Source organism: Pan troglodytes, chromosome 7 (genome assembly GCF_028858775.2).
Source record: "Pan troglodytes isolate AG18354 chromosome 7, NHGRI_mPanTro3-v2.0_pri, whole genome shotgun sequence".
Taxonomy (NCBI): domain Eukaryota; kingdom Metazoa; phylum Chordata; class Mammalia; order Primates; family Hominidae; genus Pan; species Pan troglodytes.
In genome coordinates, this window is record NC_072405.2 from 57,684,746 (window position 1) to 57,701,901 (window position 17,156).

The 17,156-nt window shown below is 37.3% G+C and overlaps 1 long non-coding RNA gene across 1 annotated transcript in view; it reads right to left on the reverse strand.

Annotated features, from left to right (window-relative positions):
• Positions 1 to 938: 938 nt before the first annotated feature.
• Positions 939 to 17,156, reverse strand: part of LOC129135706 (uncharacterized) — a 28,836-nt gene continuing 12,618 nt past the window's right edge. Inside the window, exon 2 of the long non-coding RNA XR_008536714.2 lies at positions 939 to 2,997. This is a non-coding gene — a long non-coding RNA (uncharacterized LOC129135706). The remainder of the gene's footprint in view (positions 2,998 to 17,156) is intronic.

The following is a 17,156-nucleotide window of genomic DNA, read 5'->3' on the forward strand; positions in this document are numbered from 1 at the left end:
TAAAATAGAGATGAAAATGGTGACATTCCACTGACTGTATGGAATTTTTTTTAAAAAAGGATTGTAATCAACACTAAAAAAATTTGAATTAAACTAATTTGATAACGTAGATGAAATTGACTAATTTCTAGGAATATAAAAACTACCAAAACTGACTCAGCTAAAAAAGTATAAAATCTGACTAGATTTATACTATGTAGTGATGTTAAATTAGTAGCTACAAAAATTTCTCAGACACACAAAGTGCAGTTCCAGGAGGTTCTATTGTGAATCCTACCAAACGAATAAAGAACAATTAACTCCAATTCTTCACAAACACTTCCAAAAAACAAAAAGGCGACGGTAACCAAAATAACATGGTACTGGTTGGTACCAAAGCATACATATAGACCAATGGAACAGAACAGAGACCTCAGAAATAACACTACACATCTACAGCCATCTGATCTTCGACAAACTTGACAAAAACAAGTAATGGGGAAAGGATCTCCTATTCAATAAATGGTGCTGGGAAAACTGGCTAGCCATATGCAGAAAACTGAAACTGGATCTCTTCCTTAACACTTTATACAAAAATTAACTCAAGGTGGATTAAAGACTTAAATGTAAAACCCAAAACCATCAAAACCCTAGAAGAAAACTTAGGCAATACCATTCAGGACATAGGCATGGGCAAAGACTTCATGACAAAAATGCCAAAAGCAATTGCAACAAAAGCCAAAATTGACAAATGGGATCTAATTAAACTAAAGAGCTTCTGCACAGCAAAAGAAACTATCATCAGAGTGAACAGGAAACCTACAGAATGGGAGAAAATTCTTGCAATCTATCAATCTGACAAAGGTCTAATATCCAGAATTCACAAGGAACTTGAACAAATTTAAAAGAAAAAAACAAACAACCACATCAAAAATTGGGCGAAGGACATAAACAGACACTTCTCAAAAGAACATTTTAATAAATCTGTTAAAAAGTTAGTAGAACTAAAAAGTGAGTTTAGCAAGGTCCCAGGTTACAAGGTCCATATACAAAATCAACTATATCGACTACATTAGACAAATCAAATAGAAAAAAAATCGCAAACAAAAACATACAAATTGGAATTAAAATGCAATTTCATTTATAATAGCATCTCTGGGAATAAAATATCTAGAAATAATGTATAAAAATATGTGCAAGACCTGTACACTGAAAACTACAAAACTTTTTGTTAAAAAATTAAAAAGCCTATGTGACTTGAGAAAAATATTCGTAAGTTGAAACATGCAAAATTTTAAAGATGTTGATTTATTCTAAATTCATCAACAGATAAAACAAATCCAATCAAAATTACATCAAGTTTTAAACTGACAAGCTGATTCTCAAATATATGTGGAAGTGTGAATGGCCCATAACCACCAGTAAAATATTAAAGTGAAAAAGCAAACTTAAAGAATTTATATGATCTAGTTTTAGTTTTAAGTATAAAGCATTTTTTACATTAAAACAGTGTGGTGAAGGATTCACATATACATAAGTAAAATGGAATAAAGATCCCAAAAATAGACCTATACATATAAGGTCAGTTTATTTTCTATTAAGCTGTGAAAGCATTTCAATGAGAAAAGGAGTGTCTTTTCAACCAATTGTGCTGGAATAACTGAATAGTCACATAAAGAAACTAAAAATTTACTTCATCACTTCATGAAGTGATAAAAATATCACTTCATCTCAAACCTTCATAGGCTTAAATGTAAATGCTAAGCTTATATAACTAGTGGAATAAATACCTGTGAACTTGGGTTAAACGAAGACTTTGATAAGACACAAAAAGCGAAATCTACAAAAGACAAAAAGATAAGTCAAACTTTATCCAAATTATGACTTTTGTTCCTTACAGGACACAATAAAAAATAAAGCTACAAATATATGTATACATAAATTTGTGTCCTGAATGAAAAAAATAAAAAGACAAGCTTCTATAACTCAATAGTAAGGCAAAAAGCCTAATAAAAATGGACAAAATCTTTTTTGACAAACACTTCACTAGAGGAGATGTATGAATGACCAATAAGCACCTAAAAAGGATGCACATCATTCCACATTGGAATGCCACTATGTGTAGTAGCTAAAATAAAATACTGACATACTAAGTGGTGGTGAAGAAAATGTGGAGCAACTGGTGCTCTCATACCTTTTGGTGAATAGGAAAGTTTTGGGCAGTTTCTAAAAAATTTAAATACACACTTATTACATAACCAAGTCATTCAAGTCATAGGTTTGTCACCAAAGGAAATAAAAATATATGTTCATACATAAACCTGTGTTCACATTTTTGTAGCTATTTTTCATAAAATCACCAAATTAGAAATAAGTCAAATGCCAATGACTTTGAAATGGATAAACAAAATGTAGTATATCCATACAGTTGAATACTACTCCGCAATAAAATAAAACAAATTACTGACTCACACTACAACATAGATAAAACTTAAAATAATTAATAGAAAGTATCCAGGCCCAGAAGTCTATACAATGTATTATACCACTTATATGAATTCTAGAAATTTGAACTATTCATCATGGCAACAACAGATCATCCTTCACTTGAGGAGGATGTTGGAGGGATGCATGGACTAAGGGGCACGGGAACTTTGGGGTTGAAGGAAATGTGTCTTTTAATTATTGCTGCCATTTAGTGACTGACTATAACTGTCAAAACTTATGAAATTGTATACTTTAAAAGGATGCTGTTTCTTGTGCAAAAATGATATCCTAATAGAGTTAATTAAAACAGTAAAAGAAACTGGTAATCTGTGCCTCATTCAATGTCAAAGTTGCTATGAACCTTGTTTGCTGCATGCTTTGCTGTTTCCCTCTGTTGCTGGGAGGTTTCTACTGTGTTACTCCTACATCTCCGATTCAGAGAAATGGCGTTTGAGGAGTTTCACCTCAGGAACAAATCCAAAGAGCTTCATCTGCAGTTGTTTTGTTCTTCTCCTGGTATAATAATTGTTTCTAATAAAAAACAATGAACAAATGTTAATAAGCAATCAATTAGTGAAAGAACATCACGATGAAACATGGAGTGGCCCTGGCCCATGGAAGTCATCCTTTTCGGAGCAGAGTGCATTAAGCCTGGGACTTGAAGGTGGATAGGATTTGAACAATTGAAGGACACGGAAAGATCTAGACAATGGTGACAAAGGGAAAAAGCAGAACTCGACCTAATGTGTTGGGAAGTAAATAGCAGATTGCTTGAGGAAGAATAAATTTGATAAACTCATCTGCATCTCAACCTAATTTTAATGAGAAGATCCTTGGTCTTGGCCTCAGCCTCAGCCTGCTGTTGTTGCAGGCAGTGGAGAGATGCAAAGCACTAGCCACCCCATCAGTCCTCAGAACCAGGGGAAAGCATAAAGGATTTGCACTATTCCAAGCCCCTCAGCATTTCTGAGTGTATTGACATGCACCAGTAGATAACTGGAAGACACTCTTCTGTACAGACTGCTCTAAGTCTCTCCTCTCCTTTACCATGACAGTTTAATCAAAGAGCCATTTCTGTATTTTCTGTTTCCATTTTCCCCTATTTGTTTACTCTCAACTCTTCTCAAATGCATTCCTGTCCCATCATTGCACTGAAACCCTCTTAACTGAGATCAACAATCACTTTTTATCAACTAAGACATATTTTTAATTTTGTTAGTATTTTAGCTTTCCATAACATTAGGCAATATCGACCTTTTATTCTTTCTTGAGACACTCTTCACTTGGCCTCTATGTCATAATCTGTCACAGTTTTTAAATTTGCTGTAGCTGCTCCTTTTCATATGACTCCGCTATCTCTTCCTCTCCTACAAGACATTTAGATATCAGTTTTTTAACTTTCAGCCTCAAGCCCTCTTCTCTTCTTGCACTATACTCTATCCATCCACAGCCATGCTTTCAATTGCCATGTATAAGTGACATCAGGCCACTCCACTGAGGTCCAGATCTATTTAGCAGCTGATTTTCCAATATCTATACTATCTGTCTCAAATACATGTCATAGTCAACATGCTCAGGAATAAAGTCATGCTCTATTTCCTCAATAATTACATTTTCTTGTGATCCCCAATTTCATAATTGCATCTATTCGGTTTTGCTAGCCAGAAATTTAGAAGTCATTTTAAACATTTATTTGGCCTCCTCTTTCACATTGTACCAGCACCAAGTTTCAGTAACTTTTTTCTGTTTCTGTCTACATCACCCTACTCCAGTTTTTCTCCACTGGAGCACTATTAGCATCTTGGGAGAAGATTCATTTGTTGTAGGCAACTATCTTCTGCAATGCAGCACATTTAGCATCTTGGCTGTCACTTAATAAATGCTGTTAGATTTTGAATCCACTGTGACATCCAAAATTCCCACACTCATTTGTAAACGTCCCTGGAGGAGTGAGCACCTTTCTTCTGATTGAGAACCGTTGTCTTGTCCAAGTTGCTGACATTTCTTGCATGCATTTAAATAGCCATTTGTGTCTTCCCTTGGTCATTTCCCCAACTCTGTGCTAGTCTTCTCCCTACACTGTAGCACTGTTTCAAAGGTTAAAACTGATAATATTACCAATAAAATCCTACCTGCTTAAAAATTCTTCCACTGTTGCCAATTGTCATTAGGATAAAGATCTCTGGCCCAGGATGGGTGCCCATTGATGCCATCTGTGAGGCAGCACACTGAACAATTTCCCTTCCTTGACCACACTAATACTCCATCTTTCATGGAACTTTCACATGCAGATATGTTTCTTCTCCCTGAAACATGCGTTCCTCCCCCTGTGACTAGATTACTTTGAAATATTTTATATCTCAGCTTATTACCTCCTCAAGAAGGCTTTTCTAATTCCATAGTTTAAATACTTCCATAAAGCCATGTTTTATTTTTCTTTAGAGCAATTATGTCAGTTAATTATTTTATAGTCATTGTGATTACTAAATTATTAAATTTTAATTTCCATAGAAATAGGGATCATGTCTATTTTTCTTCACCAATTTTATTCTTAGTCCCTATCTTGTTGTCCCTTAGCCCCTACCTCATTGATGCTGACCAAATGTTTATGGAAAGAAATCAATATGTATTTGTAGGAAAGGTAGACCACCTCGAGTCCCTTTCATGATTGTCATTGTACAATCAGTATTTCTCAGGCAATTGAGAAATTGCCCCAATTCCCTCTATTTCTCAATATTTCTATTGAGAAATAGAAGATTAGTTGAAACATCTCTTAGAGGAATCTCACAATGTAAATATCATATGTATTGAAATGTAGAAAAAGTAGATGAAAGGAGAAAAAACAGTGGGTGTGTCAATAATAGTTTTTGAAAATTATACTTGTTCTAATTTGATTGACTAGCAGCTAAAAAAGGGTATTTCACACTCAAGTGACCAAAACCAATAACTCATGCTCTATGAATTTAGGCTAAACTGAATAGAAGCTTGTTTCCATTGTGTGTTAGTATATTTAATCTGTAGGTGGAGATGTTCTTTTATGCTGAGGTAAGAGCATATCATAGAGATATGTGTTTTGATTTGATTATCACTTGCCGATTCTTCCGTGAAATGGTATATAAGGCTCTCAGTAAGGCAACTGGGGACCTGCGATGTGCAGGAAAGAGATGTATTCTTCACTTTATTCCTGAGGCTGAATATAAAGACATCTTCATTCTCTAAACATTATTAGCAAGTTACTAAAGGAAGCAAACATAGCTATAGAACCAGATGGATGTTTACATAAAATAAATACAGAGCTTTAAAAATGTACACATAAAACAATTACTAGCTCAGAGAAATGTAACAGTGAAAAGTAAGCTCCTGAGCCTAGTGGGTTTAAGACCGTGTTTCCTGAACTTAGGGGCTTCAGGATCACTGGGTTGGCAGAGGAGGGACGGAAGGAAGAGAAAAGGGAAATATTTTGATGAATAGGATTTCAGTTAAATTGGAGCAGTACTTAGGGCTTCATTTCGATAAACACAAATAAAGGGAGATTTTAAAACATGCCAGTAGATCATTGTTAATATCCCTTCAAGGATTCCATAAATCTGTAGAGATGGATAACAGTGTTTGGAAATTATGAAGAAGAAAACTTTTCATTTGCATCTGGATTTATGATATGAAATTTTCTTCCTATTCCTTCTTTATTGGGGTGTGTGTGTTAGTCTTATTGTGACTATAGATGCTGGTGCAACTAAAATACCCTAATTACTGCTGATTTTTAGAAGGAATGTTAATTTATTTTACCATTGTCACTGGGGTGGAATTGAAGAAATTATGGGTAATTAGCTAATTAACCATATAATTGGCTATATTGGAAATAATATTGTATGCTTTAATTATAGAAAGTTTAGGCAAATATGTTAGTTGAGAATACAAATTTATAAATAGCTGCTGAAAATGTAAGTATGAAAGAATACAAACTCATACAATCTATATGCAACATACTTCATGCAGCTTTGTGAACAATTATTGTTAGCTTAGATCAGGTATCTGATTGTTAAGTCCGGACAGGTTGAATTATATATGCTGTAGGATATGTCTTGTTTCATCTCAATCTTCCTTTCCAAATTTTTGAGAGCTGCTTTCACAAATAGGGATTCCCCTGTTCCCAATCCAATGACTGCACTACTAGCTTCCTGCATCCCTTGTTTTTATTTTTTTTATCACCATGCTAGGTATGGCTGTGCCTAATAGGCTCTGAGTTTTCTGCTGACTCCATGAGACACTTTCAGTGTAAATTTGACCCTAAATGATTTTTGGCAAAGGTGAGACCCTGATGCCACTCTACCTCTGAATCTTAGAGACAGTTGAGAATTTTGCTTACTGAATTTGTTTTTGTTCATAGATTCTCTGCTCATTCTTTTATTCCTTTTTTTACTTATTCAATAAACATTTGCTTGGTGTCCACTGTGCACCTATAGTGTGCTCTGGTACCTTCCCTTAAGGAGTTTATATTCTTTGTGTGTACTGTGAAACGCAGTATGTGTAGGTGTGATGTGTGTAGGTGTGTGTGTGTTGGTGATTCTGTGTTTGTATGGGTAAGAGTACAGTGCTCAGACATACACAGCACATTGCAGTTGAGTGTGATCTTTTACAGAATTATAGGAAAATGGTGCTGGGGCAGCATTCTGAGGTGGGCACAGACCTATGTTTTGGAGAAATCTAGAAAGTGCATAGAGAGGACTTCATGGAAGAAGCAAAGCTTGAGGAGAACTCAGGCAGACACATAGGGTAGCCTGGGCTGGAGGGCAGGGGGAGAGGCATGAACGTATGTTACCTTTGAAGAGTTGGAAGCCGTTCAGCACAACTTGGAGACACGAGTCACTCCTTACTGGAGAGGTTATTGGGTGGAAAGATGAACATGAGATAGACAAATCAACTTTAAAATTTTTCTCTTTACTGGCAAATGGTGATTGCTTATGCACTGTATGTCAAGCACCATGCTAAGCATTTGGGTCCCTTGTCAGAACAACACAGTGCCCACCCTCTAGTGGTGACGTCAAATCTCCTCATACACGATACAAATATTAGGAATTTATCATGTCGGCAATGGGAACTATTGAAGAATTTTTAACCGTTGTATGATTTAATCAGGATTATATTTTAATAATATAGAGTGGGCCTACTCTAGCAGTATGGGAAAGGAAATGGGAGAAACATATCTAGAACCAGAAGATCATTTTCAGAAGTTACTTCCAAGTTCTTGTTGGGAAATAAAGAAGTAATGGCAGCAATGCTCAAGGGAAGAGGGGACTAAGAGGCCTAAGAGTTTGGATTGACAAGACTTGGTTGAAGTGGAGCCATCCATAATTCATATCTATGTACATGTGTATAACACCGATCTCTCTAGCAATCATTTTGGGATGATTTGGGTAGGGAGTGCATTTGGGCAACAAATATATTAATTAATTATTTAACTCAACAAGTATTTATGGAGCATTAAATATGTGTCAAGAACTTCAGGAAGCTGAGGCAGGAGAATCGCTAGAACCTGGGAGGTGGAGGTTATACGGAGCTGAGATCACACCACTGCACTCCATCCTGGGCAACGGAGTGAGATTCCAAAAAAAAAAGCAAGCAAGCAAAGCAAAGCAAAGCAAAGCAAAGCAAAGCAAAGCCAAGCCAAGCCAAGCCAAGCCAAGCAAAGCAAAGCCAAGCCAAGCCAAGCCAAGCCAAGCCAAGCAAAGCAAAGCAAGCAAGCAAGAGAAAGAAAGAAAGAAAGAAAGAAAGAAAGAAAGAAAGAAAGAAAGAAAGAAAGAAAGAAAAATGCTCTAAGCTCTGGAGACACAGCAATGAAAATAAAAATGGCCTACTTACCTTACAGGAGGAATAAAAACAAGTGAAGACAGTGTCAGTGGGTAAGTGCCATTACAGAAAACAAAGAGAGGTGAATGCCACAGCAAGTGCCAAGGGCTGGAGGAACAGCTATTGTATACCAGGTGACTGGCGAGGAAAGGCCATTTAGTAAGACAGCATCTGATTATGTACTTGGAAAAAAAAATGAGAATCACTATACGGGGAGCAGAGGAAGGTGGAAAACTGAGTGATAAGGACTCAAGATGAGAGTGGAAGCCAGAAAGGATACCATGGGCTTGGCACGAGTGAGAAAAGAGGCCGGTGGAGGAGAGGCGTTCAGAGAGTAGCAGGGCCTGTATCCGCTATTGGGAAGACTGGGTCTTCCTGAGTGCCTGAGTCAGACTTGGGGGATTCTGAACGGAGCAGTGACATGATCTGGCATTTCAAAGGGACTCCTGTGGCTGCTGTGTAGAGAAGAGATGATGGGTGTGCAAGAGGAGAGGGAAGCACTCAGTGGAGCAGATGTTGCTGTTTTCCAGGCGACAGGTTATGATGGTTTTGACCCAGGAGGGCAAGGTGGCCCTGAAGTTTCATATCATGAATGTTTTAAAGTAGGACCAACAGAATTTTCTGAAGGATTGGATATAGAATATTAGCAAGGAATCAAAGAAAAACATCAAAATTTTTTCCTGATTGTTCAGGTCAGAGAGGAAGAAGTTGCCATTTACTAACATTAGAAAGATATGAGAGTCTCAGTGTTAATGCTGGGGAATTTTGTTGCAGTCATTGATACGTTCAAGTACAGGAAGCTGGGGTGGCTCGGGGGGTAGTAAGTAGTACTCTGGTGGTTGGTGACATGCAGTCTGCGAATATATGGAAGGGGATACCCAGTCTGGGTGGAGGCATTAGCATTAGACCAAAACTCGCACCTCTTCCTCTGAAGAAGTGGAACTGAGCAAAAAACAGCAGGGCTGCAAGTAAAACTGGAGTGTGACTGAAAAAGTTCATACGATACCATCCATATTTCCTTGAAGTCCTAAGCAAAATTATCTTCTCACATTAGAGACTAGAATATATTAAAATGCTTGAGAACTAATGAAACTTTCAAATAAAAGAGAAAAACAGAAGAAAGCAGGACTTGGAGCTTGTCAGAGGCCCTGTGAGGGAATGTGGAGTTGGGTAGATATCCTCTTTGATGGAAGGCCCTGTGGTCGTAGACACAGCCATGAGCTGGGGCACTACAGAAAGGAGCAAGAAAACAAATTCAAGTGATGGTGCTCCTGGAGCGCTCCTGTGGTGCTCCCCTGGTGCTCCTGTGGTGCTCCCATGGTGCTCCTATGGGCCCACAGCTGCAGCAGGCCAAAGCTGGAGACTCGGACAGGCGAGCAGTGGAATGGACCAATTCTGAGGTCTCTGGTGCTCCAGCTTTGATGTGGCAGGAGTGGGGCTGACAGACTGAGGAAAGGGAGGGGTTCCAAGTTGGGTGAGGGGAGCACCTGCATCCAAGAGCAGGAGGCTGGAGGAGGGGACGGTAGAGTGACTGCAAGAGCTGTGGGTTCACCATGCACACCCTCCTGTGTTCTGGCCTGATCTGCCTGGAGTTCTATTACGAAGTCTTCACAATTCCTTCCCTCTCCACCCCTCCACTCCCGTACTCCCCTCCCCTTTCCTCTTCTCACCTTTTCCCTTTCTTTTTTTTGGGGGGGGGGGGTTAAATTAACCAGAATATGTTTCTGCAATTTGTGATTTAGTTTTCTGACTAGCAAACTGTTGAAATGTTTTAGAAATATACTTTATTTTTTAGAATGGTTCACGGCAAATTGAGGAGAAGATAAAGGGTTCCCATCTACCCTGTCCCCACACGTAGATAGCCCTGCCACTATCAACATCATCCAGCAGTGTGGCATGTTTGTTACAACTGACGAACCTATTGACACCTTATTATCACCCAACATCTGTAGTTTATATGAGGGTTACTCTTGATGTTGTACATTCTATGGGTTTCGAAAAATGTATAATGACACATATCTATCATTATGGTATCATACAGAGTAGTTTCACTTCCCTAAAAATTCTCTGTGCTCTAGCTATTCATCTTAAAAGTTTTTATGGCTTTATATTCCTCTCAGATAAAATATCAAATTAGAGGAAAATCTAAGGCCCTTTTGTGGTGTGGCCTCTGTTTCCCTCTTGATGGAAGGACCTGTGGTCATAGAGACAGCCCTGAGCTGGGGGCACGATCGGCTGCCTGCTCCTCTCCTCTCCCCAGCAGGCTACAAGAATCCTGAGGACTTTCAGAAGCACAAAGCCATCTTAATCTTCTCACACTCAGGCCACTGAAAACGCTGAGGCCAAACCTCTAAAAGCCATCTGATCTCACTTAGGAGATGAAAAGTGCTATTTTGTTCTTGTTGGACTCAAAAGCTAACTGCCAAGGGACTATGGGAATGGAATTTCATTATTGTTTAGAAAAAAATATGAATATTGACTTAGGAAAATTAGAAGATGTTTTTTACTCTCATTCAAATTATCGTAGGAAAGGGAAAATTATCATTTTATTTATTTTATTTTATTTCAATAGTTTTTGGAGAACAGGTGGCGTTTAGTTACATAGATATGTTATTTAGTGGTGATTTCTGAGATTTGACGGCACTCATCTCCCAAGCAGTGTACATTTACCTAATGTGTAGCCTTTTATCCCTCACCCACCTCCCGCCTTTGCCGGAGCGTCCCCAAAGTCCATTACATCATTCTTATGCCTTTGCATCCTCATAACTTAGCTTCCATTTATAAATGAGAACAAATGATATTTGGTTTTTTATTCCTGAGTTACTTCACTTAGAATGATCATCTGCAACTCCATTCATGTTGCTGGGAATGCCATTATTTCATTCCTTTTTAAGGCTGAATACTATTTCATGCTATATACATATCACATTTTCTTTATCCACTCATTGGTTTATGGGCATTTAGGCTGGTTCCATAGTTTTGCAATTGTGAATTGTGCTGCTATAAACATCCATATGCAAGACTCTTTTTAATATAATAGCTTCTTTTCCCTTGGGTAGGCACCCAGTAGTGGGATTGCTGGATAGAATGGTGGTTCTACTGTTAGTTCTTTAAATAATTTCCACGTTGTTTTCCATAGTGTTTTGTACTAGTTTACATTCCCACTGGCAGTGCAAAACTGTTCCCTTTTCACCACATCCACACTAACATCTGTTATTTATTTTTTAATTATGGACATTCTTACAGGAGTAAGGTGGTATCTCATTTTGGTTTTTATTTGCATTTCCCTGATAATTAGTGATGTTCAGCATTTTTCATATGTTTGTTGGCCATTTGTATATCTTCTGTGAGAATTTTCTATTCACGTCTTTTGCCCACTTTTTGATGGGATATATTTTTTTCTTGCTGATTTGTTTGAGTTCTTTATAGATTCTGGATATTAGTCCTTTGTCAGATGCATAGATTGTGAAGATTTTCTCCCATTCTGTGAGTTGTCTGTTTACTCTGCTGATTATTTCTTTTGCTGCGCAAAAGCTTGTTAATTTAGTTAAATCCCATCTATTTATCTTTGTTTTTGTTGCATTTGCTTTTGAGTTCCTGGTCATGAACTCTTTTCCTAAGCCAACGTCTAGAGGAGTTTTTTTTTTTTTTTGATGTTATCTTCTAGAATTTTTATAGTTTCAGATCTTAGATTTAAGTCTTTTATCCCCCTTGAGTTGATTTTTGCATAAGGTGAGAGATGAGGATCGTTTCATTCTTCTACTTGGGGCTAGCCAATTATCCCAGAAACATTTGTTGATTAGGGCATTCTTTCCCCACTTTGTGTTTTTGTTTGCTTGTTGAAGATCAGTTGGCTGTAAGTATTTGGCTTTATTTCTGGGTTCTCTATTCTGTTCCACTGGTCAACATGACATTTTTAAACCAGTATCATGCTGTTTTGGTAACTATAACCTTGTAGTATAGTTTGAAGTAAGGTAATGTGATGCCTTCAGTTTTGTTCTTTTTACTTTGTCTTGCTTTGACTATGCAGGCTCTTCTTTGGTTCCCTGTGAATTTTAGGATTGTTTTTTCTAGTTCTGTGAAGAATGATGATGGCATTTTTATGGGAATTGCATTTAATGTGTAGCTTGATTTTAGCAGTATGGTCATTTTCACAATATTGATTCTACCAATTTAGAAGCATGGGATGTGTTTCCATTTGTTTGTGTCATCCCCTGAGTTCTTTCAGCAGTGTTTTGTAGTTTTCCTTGTAGAAATCTTTCACCTCCTTGGTTAGGTATATTTCTAAGTATTTTATTTTTTTGCAACGGTTGTAAAAGAGATTGTGTTCTTGATTTGATTCTTTGCTTGGTTGTTGTTGGTATATAGCAGTGCTACTGATTTGTGTACATTGATTTTGTATCCTGATAATTTACTGAATTCATTTTTCAGATCTAGGAGCTTTTTGGATGAGTCTTTAGGGTTTTCTAGGTATACAGTCATATCATTGGTGAACAGGAACAGTTTGACTTTCTCTTTACTGATTTGGATGCCCTTTAGTTATTTCTCTTGTTGATTGCTCTGGCTAGGACTTCCAGTATTATGTTCAAGGGATAAAAGTAGGCATCCTTGTTTTCTTCCAGTTCTCATGGGGAATGCTTTCAAGTTTACCCTGCTCAGTATAATTTGGCTATGGGTTTCTCATAGATGGCTTTTATTAACTTGAGGTATGTCCTTTCTATGCCAATTTTGGTGGGGGTTTTTATCATAAAGTGATGCTGGATTTTGTAAAATGCTTTCTCTGCATCTATTGAGATGATCATACTATTTTTGTTTTTAATTCTGTTTATGTGATGTATTACATTTATTGACTTGTGTATGTTGAACCATCCCTGCATCCCACTTGATCATGATGTATTATCTTTTTGATATGCTGTTGGATTTGGTTAGCTAATATTTCATTGAGGATTTTTGCATCTATGTTCTTCAGGGATATTGGTCAGTAGTTTTCTTTTTTTTGTTATGTCCTTTCCTGGTTTTGGTACTAGGGCAATACTGGCTTCACAGATTAACTTAGGGAGGATTTTCTCTTTCAATATATTTTGGAATATTTTTAGCAGTATTGGTACCAATTCTGCTTTGAATGTCTGATAGAATTCAGCTGTGAAATCATCTGTCCCTGGATGATTTTTTTGGCAGTTTTTAAAATTACCATTTCAATTTCGCTACTTATTATTGGTTTGATAATTGGTGTTCCTGAGGATAAGATAAATTTAAAAGTTTGGAAAACTTATTTGAGAGAGTTCTTGAGGAACTCTTCCCTGGCCTTGCTAGAGATCTAGACATCCAAATAAAAGAAGCTCAAAGGACACTTTGGAAATTTATCACAAAAACATCATCACCCAGTCATATAGTCATCAGGTTTTCTAAAGTCAAGATAAAGGAAAGAATATTAACAGCTGTGAGGCAAAGCATCAGGTAACCTATAATGGAAAAGCAATCAGATTAGTTGATTTCTTGGCAGAAACCTTTACAAGCCAGAAGGGATTGGGGTTCTATCTTTAGCTTCCCCAAACAAAATTATTGATAGTTAAGAAATCTGTATCCAGTGAAACTAAGCTTCAGAAATGAAGGAGAGTTAGTCTTTTTCAGAAAAACAAATGCCGAATTTGCCACTACCATGCTAGCACTACAGGAAATGCTAAAGTGAGTTTGAAATCTTGAAACAAAACCTCAAAATACACCAAAACAGAACCTCCTTAAAGCATAAATCTCAGAGGGCCTATAAAACAATACCACAATGAAAAAAAAAGTTATTTAGGCAAGAACTAGCAGGATGCATAGAATAGTACCTCACATATCAATACTAACATTGAATGTAAATGACCTAAATGCTCCACTTAAAAGATATAGAATGGCAGAATGGATAAAAATCCACCAACTAAGTATCTTCTGTCTCCAAGAGACTCACCTAACACATAAGGACTCACATAAACTTAAGGTAAAGGGATGGAAAATGATATTCCATGCAAATGGAAACCAAAAGTGAGCAGGAGTGTAGCTATTCTTACATCAGACAAAACAGGTTATAAAGCGAAACAGTAAAAAAAGACAGGAGGATGAAGGATCAGTCCAACAGGAAAATATCACGATCCTAAATATATATGCCTCTAACATTGGACCTCCAAAATTTATAAACAATTTACTATTAGACCTAAGAAGTGAGAGAGAAGACAATACAACAGTAATAGGGAACTTCAATACACCACTGACAGTACTAGACAGGTCATCAAGACAGAAAGTCAACAAAGAATTAATGGACTTAAACTATACCCTAGAACAAATGGACTTTATAGATATTTACAGAACATTCTACTCAACAACTGCAGAATATACATTCTTTTCATCAGTACATGGAACACTCTCCAAGACAGACCATATGATAGGCCAAAAAACAAGTCTCAATAAGTTTATGAGAACAGAAATCATAACAAGTATCCTTTCAGACCACAATAGAATAAAACTGGAAATTAACTAGAAAAGGAACCTTCAAAACTATACAAATATATGGAACTTAAATAATCTGCTCTTGAATGATCTTTGGGTCCACAATGAAATCAAGATGGAAATTTAAAAATTATTTGAACTGAACAATAACTGTGACACAACTCATCAAAACCTGTGGGATACAGCAAAAGTAGTGATAAGAGGAAAGTTCACAGCATTAAATGCCTACAAGAAAAGGTGTGAAAGAGCACAAATAGACAATCTAATGTCACACCCTAAAGAACTAGAGAAACATGAACAATCCAAACCCCAACTCAGCAGAAGAAAACGAAGAACCAAGATCAGAGCAGAACTAAATGAAATTCAAACAAAAAAAAATGCAAAAGAAATAGGAAGCTGGTTCTTCAAAAACAGAATTGATAGATCGTTAGTGAGATTAACCAACAAAATATGAGAGAAAATTAAAATAAGCTCAATTAAAAACAAAAGAGGAGATATTACAACCACATAAATTCAAAAGATAATTCAAGGCTACCATGGGGATCTTTACGCACACAAACTAGAAAACCTAGAGGAGATGGATAAATTCCTGGAAATAAAAATAGTCATTTTCAAGGGATGGGGCAGAATACAAATGTACGAAACTAATGTAGAAATAAGTTTCTACTGTAATTATAGTCATGCTTTTTGCAGTGAGTATCTGGACTATAAATGTTAAAGTGATGTTAACAGAGAGAAAATATGACTATGTTTAAAATTTTGGCTTGAGCATAGCCACTCAGGGCTTAAACGTGTGGTGCTTATCATCTGCCACTTATAATTTCCCACTAGGTCTAATGTCAATTAAATAAGATGCTGGTCTTCATCTGTTCAGTTAATACTGGGAAAGGGCTCGACCGACTTTCTTGTTTTTCCAAAGCAGCTTCTCACCACATTTTCACTGTTTTTGTGTAAGGTGGTGGACATTTTTCAGTTGCCACTAGTTTCCTATGTTCTGCTGTTAGCAAAGCAATTAGAAAGATTAGAAATTAAAACAAACAAAATAAGAAACCTAATTTGCCTATAGAGCTCTTCATACTTTATCCTGGGGAAATTATAATTCCAGAGGCCGTGGGGGAGCTGGGGAACAAAGAGCTTCTGAGTCCTCCAATTCTCCTAGAGCTGCCCTCTCAGGGGCTGAGCCTGAACCCCATTGTCTGGGCGGCCACTTCCAGCAGAATAGAGTCTATCTGTGTGGTGTGACAAGGCCAGAGAAATGCTGAGGAGCCTGCGTGTGTGGCTGTGTGTGGTGTGTGTGTGTGTGTGTGTGTCGGGGGGATGGTGGGGTGCAGGGAAGACAGTTTGAGGTTTGGTGAGCAGATGTGAATGTAAAAGATTGAAGTAGAGAAAGCACACTGATGAGAAATGTTGGGTGTGATAAATTGAAATTCATACAATGTTACTAAAAATTACATAAAAGAATAAGAATAACTTTCAAGTTATTTTGAGATGCTAGACTGATCTTCTTTGAATGTCAATTTGTGAAGAGCCCAAACCCCAAGGAATATAGAGATTAATCTGGGTGACATGCATAATAAAACATTTTGTTTCTCCTTCCCAGGTCCCTTAAATAGTTACTAGTATTTTTTACTTTATCTATTGATAGTTTCATTCATTCTCATGGTTTTAACCAGTTTCAATATGCTTATAATTTTTTCCCCTTATTTTATTTGTCTTCCTAATTTATCCACTGAATTTAAAATGTATACATTTAAATCCTGCTGGACATGTTGACAATGATTCTTTTCTTGGCCAAACTTTGTCCAGGCTTGTGAACCTCTTCCTAGGCCCATTTATGAACTTTGTAAAATTCGGTTTTAGCAAAGAACCTGCTAAGTCAGTTTAGCCAGGGTCCCCGATTCTCGATATCTGATCACCCTCAATGAAATCTGATTGAGTTCCTCATCCCCACTGTTGCCAGGTGATATCTGGTCGCCCTGCCTGCCTTCAGTAAGAATCCTGTGAGGTTGCTTTAGCCAGAATCCTCTTTGCCCCTGACTTCTCTCTTAGTAATGTTCCCTCCATTGATCACCATCCTGCTTCTTGGCTATCAATCCCCACTTGCCCAGGCTGTATTCAGGATGGAGCCCAGTCTGTCTTCCCACTGCAAGACCTGGTTGCAGTGGCCCCTGTGCCCATCATAATGTCCTGAGTAAAGTCGGCCTCACTGTGCTTTAACAAGAGTCATTGAATAATTTTCTTTAACAGTGTTTGCTTCCACACACCTCAGTTGCACCTTACCCACAGCTGGCAGGCACTCATCCTTTCTCTTCTGGAATTGCTCTTCCTCCCAAGGCCTGACTCCAACTCCCACTCAA